Genomic DNA, 4,629 nt, shown 5'->3' with positions numbered 1-4,629 from the left:
GCCTCCCGCACCGGCCGGGCTCCCCTCCCCCACGCGGGCCCCGCGCACTGGTCACCACCCCTCCGAGCCTCAGTCTCCGCACCTGTGCAATGGGCCGGCGCTGTGCGGGCCCTTTCCCCGCCGCCCCTTCCCCGGCTTGGCCGGGCAGGCCGGAAGCCGGGAGTCATTTCCTTTCCGCTCCCTGGGAGGCCTGTGTCCAATCATCTCCCCGGCCAGGGGCTGCGATGGGGGGCGGGGGAAGGGGGGAGTCTGGCTGGGTGCCCACTTTGGGAAACTGTTCGGGGCTGTAATGCTGAGATTGGAAACCAGTCCCGTCTACTTGGTCTCGTGGAGAGAAACTGAGGCAACTTAACATCACTGTGAAGTACTAGGGTCAGATCTGAGCGTGAATGTCCCTCCAGTGACCTTGGGGGAAGGGCTCCACGGTCCCCCCACTCCCTGGGCCTTGTTTTCTGCACCTGAGAAGGGGGATGAATGTCCCCTTTCTTGGGGTGGCTGGGAGGAGGACCTGGGGCTTTGTAATGGCCTCAGTGGACCAGCGTCTCCTGGGGTTCCCTTGGTTAAATTACCTGTGACCTTGGGGGCCACTCACTCCTCCCTGAGCCCCAGTTTGCCCTTCTGTAAATCAGGTGTAAGGCTGTGTCTGCCTGCCGCTGGGTGTGGGCTTCAGCCCCTGGGGGGGCTGGGCCCCGGGCCCCATGGTGCTCTGGGATCCAGCCCTGTTCTGCCGGCCTTGTCTCTGTGGGTGACTCTGGTCCTGTCTCCCTGGAGGAGCTCAGCGGGTCTCGGAGGCCCATGTGGCCATGTGTACTAGAAAGCGCAGTGTCCCTTTGAGGATTTGTGTCTCAGCCAGGATTGGAGGATTGCTGCTCCAAGGGCCCAAAGCACTGGTGGTGCTGGGACCCCAGAGCCCCAGTCCATCTGGGAGGTGGGCAACTCTTCCTCAGTTGGTATGGCAGCCGTGCTATCTGCCACATCTGGGCAGAACCTGATCTGCCAGTTTCCTGCCACTGGAGAGGGGGGAGGGGACTGCCACCTGACCTGGCCAGGCTCACAGAGACAGCCCAGGCATGGCCTGGCCTGGCCATTGTGGCCTTGCTCTGCCTGGAGGGCCCCCCCCCCAGGTCACTCACTGGAGGGGGAGCCAGGCCCAGGCTGGGCTGGAGGAGGGAGCTGGGAATGTTATAAATAGAGGCTTTCTCTGCTCTGCCCGCCTACCCCCTGCAGCTGCCATCTTGCTGGGAGCAGCTTGGAGTCCAGCACAGATCCCCTTCCCCTTGGCAGGCAAAGGACAAGGTGGCAGGCCAAGGGGGGGGGTCTGAGGTGTCACCTGGCAGGAGGGGCCCCCAGGGGCCTGCCCGGGGCCAGGCTGCCTTGTGAGTGTGCGGGTGAGTGGGGTGCAGCCAGCAGGGCCTGAGGGCTTCTTCATTGCCAGCCTGTGGGCGGCTCCCGCCTTGCCAGGGTGTGCTAGGGAAGTGCCCAGCCCCTGTGTGTACCAGACACAACATGAGGAGACTGACTGCCTGGGCCCCCATGCCACAAGGAGCAGGCCTTGGCCCCGCGGCGGGACCCCGGAGGCCTGGATCCCTGTTTGGGGTTTTCAGGGGGGTTCCGGGGCTGTGCCAGAAAGTCAGCAGGGCCTTTGAAGCCGGCCTGGGCTGGGTGGAGTGGTTCCGATCCGGGCATGGGCGCAGCAGAGGCAGAAGCAGCAGGCGTGTGAGAGGAGAGTGGAGTAGCGCACGGGGTGGTCGTGGTGGCAGCATGGGGGGGCGGTCGTGGTGGCAGCATGAGGGGGGCGGGCGTGGTGGCAGCATGGGGGGGGGGGCATGGTGGCAGCATGGGGGGGCGGGCATGGTGGCAGCATGGGGGGGGCGTGGTGGCAGCATGGGGGGGCGGGCGTGGTGGCAGCATGGGGGGGGCGGGCGTGGTGGCCATGCTGCTGATGTGGTTGTGACCGCAGCCGTGGGCTGGGGCGTGGGGGTGGCTGAGGGCCAGTCACTGCCATCATCCCAGTCAGACAGTGGGCAAGGGATGGCTGCCCGCTGCTCGGGCAAGCTTGGGAGAGCCTCGCCTGGGCTGACGGGCAGTGAGGGCCAGCGGCTAGCCGGGCGGCCCTGCCCTCACCTTGGTAAGGTGAGGCTGTGCTGAAGTACACATTTAGGGCCACACCACTAGTGCATTAAGGTCTTGGCTGGTAGCCAGCAGGGCCCAGGAAGGCCTGTATGGAGGTGATGGTCTCAGCTGACATGGCTCCAGCCTGGGTTAGGTGTGGCTGGGTGATGGAGCCACTCTGGAGTAGATGAGCCTCCTACCCCCAACAAATAAGAAAAAAGTACTCCTATCCAGCCCCTACCGTGCGCTGGCTGTGGGCATTCTCCAGGGGTGGCTTTGCCTCTCTGAACCTTGATTTCTTTATCTGCAAAATCGGGCTCCCTGCACTCTCCTCAAATGCTGAGTGAGGGGGTTACCTGGCCCAGTGCAAGAGTGGGCCCTGTGGAGGCAGCCTGGAGCAGGGCGACAGAGCCGGGTGATGGAGGCGGCCTGGAGCAGGGTGATGGAGGCGGCCTGGAGCAGGGTGATGGGAAAGGCAGGGCCAAGCCAGCCCCCAGCTGGGGGGGAGGGGCCGGGAGGGCGAGGAGGCCAGGGCCAATTGCCTGGCAGGGCTTAGCAGGAGAAACCCAAGTCCTGCTGCATAATTGATGGCTGTCTAGCAGAAGCAAGCTTTGTGAGCAGCCCGAGGGGCTGGAGTAGCTGGGCGGTGCCGGCTGTGCACGCACCTGCTCTAGAGCCCTCCATGGCCTCTGGATGAGTGGTCAGGGCCTCCAGCCTGCCAGCCAGGGCTGACCCCGCAGCCGCACGCCTCCTCCCTCACCTCTGGTGGCCACTGCAAGGCGGGAGCCTGGCCCCGCCTGGGACATCCCCGGCCCCGGCTCGGCCCCGGCCTGCACAGGGTCTGTGGCAGTCCCTGAGGGTCCTCACTATTCCTCTTTCCCCTGATGCTGGGCAGGCCCCGGCCCCATAGTTGGACAAGGCCCGGGCAGCCCTGTTAGTTTGGGACATTTGTCCCTGGACCTTTCTAGATCAGAGAGCTCCAACATGGGCCACTTTGTGGTTGTTCCTAGGTCTCCTGCATGGCTCCCGCCAGCTTGGGTGGGGACCTGTGTGACCCCTTGCGCTCCAGGTATACCTGGGGGATGGCTCTGACGGGGTGGCCATGTTCCCCCTCCACCACTCCCAGTGGCCAAGCAGATGCGCGCCCTCCCCCCCTCCCCGCACACTCCCCGTCCGCAGCACACCAGCTCTGTGCCCACCCGAGAGGCAGGCGCCAGCTGTGCCGCCAGCTCATGATCCTTCTTCCTCAGCCTCATGGGAGCTGGGATTACAGGTGTGTGCCACCATGCCCAGTAAGGGAAGTCCTCTGTCTGTTACCAGCTCAGAATACTGATGCCGATGGCCACACAGCTGCCAGGATCGAGGCTTGACGCAGTTCCCTCTGATTCTGGAAGCTGAATTCCCCTTCAGTGCCCTGGCTCCCTTCCCCTTCATTTCTTCCTTGGACACTCGCTACCAAGTTCCACCCCACCTCCTCGTTCCACCGAAGAGCAGCCCAGGCCCAGTGTGGGTGCAACTTGGTGGCCCGTGAAGGCCTTGGCTAGGAGCCCCCCCTCACCCCAGCCTCCTTCTGAGCTCTCCCCTTCACCCCCCAGTTCACAGAGGAGAAATTTGGCCAGGCTGAGAAGACCGAGCTCGATGCCCACTTTGAAAACCTCCTGGCCCGGGCGGACAGCACCAAGAACTGGACAGAGCGGATCCTGAGGCAGACGGAGGTGCTGCTGCAGCCCAACCCCAGTAAGTGCGCATGCGCGCGCCCGTGCATGGGGCGAGCCAAGCCAGAGCCCGCTGTGCTCACCGTGGAAGTGTCCAGAGAGGGCTTGGGGTGGAGACCTGGCCGCTGTTAGCCTTGCTGGCTACAGGGAAGGGAGGGACCCGCTCACGAGCGCCTGGCTGGGTGGCGTGTGCCAGGCCCTCTTGGCCTTGGGCCTTCGCTTCCAGGCCAGTGATGGTTCATGGAACCAGTCTTGATGTGTGTGGAGATGAGACCATTTCCGAGGCCACTGGTATGGGTAGGGCTCGGCTTGGGTCTGCCGCTGGGACTTTGTGCTTGAGCCAGGACGCCCATGGTTTCGACTGCTGTCTTCCCACAGGTGCCCGGGTGGAGGAGTTCCTGTACGAGAAGCTGGACAGGAAGGTGCCCTCGCGTGTCACCAACGGGGAGCTGCTGGCCCAGTACATGGCGGAGGCGGCCGGCGAGCTGGGCCCCACCACGCCCTATGGTGAGCCCTGCGGCCCGCTGGGTGCGGGGCCGGGTCTCCCTCCTTCCCCCCAGCCTCCCTCCTGCCCTCCTATTTCTTCTGAATTGAACCTGGGTTGTAAGTTAATTCAACACCTGCAGTCCTTCTGAATGTGAACCCTGCCATCAGAACAAGAGATGATAGAACCCACTCCTTCCCCTAGCCCGCCGTGGAGTCTGGGGGGAAGGGTTGTCAGAGGTAAGACCTGGAATCTCAGGCTTCTGGGCAAGCACTCTACCACTGCGAGTGAGCACTGTGCCACTGCAAGGGAGCCCTC

General features: G+C 64.2%; 1 protein-coding gene across 1 annotated transcript in view; it reads right to left on the bottom strand.

Moving 5' to 3' along the window:
* Fam73b (family with sequence similarity 73, member B) overlaps nt 1-4,629 on the bottom strand; it is a 28,852-nt gene that overhangs the window by 23,402 nt on the left and 821 nt on the right. The window lies entirely within an intron of this gene.

The sequence above is a fragment of the Dipodomys ordii genome, unplaced genomic scaffold (assembly GCF_000151885.1).
Source record: "Dipodomys ordii isolate 6190 unplaced genomic scaffold, Dord_2.0 Scaffold55, whole genome shotgun sequence".
In the NCBI taxonomy this organism is placed as follows: Eukaryota; Metazoa; Chordata; class Mammalia; order Rodentia; family Heteromyidae; genus Dipodomys; species Dipodomys ordii.
Note: the sequence above shows the minus strand (reverse complement) of the source record. Positions and strands in the feature narration are given on the sequence as shown.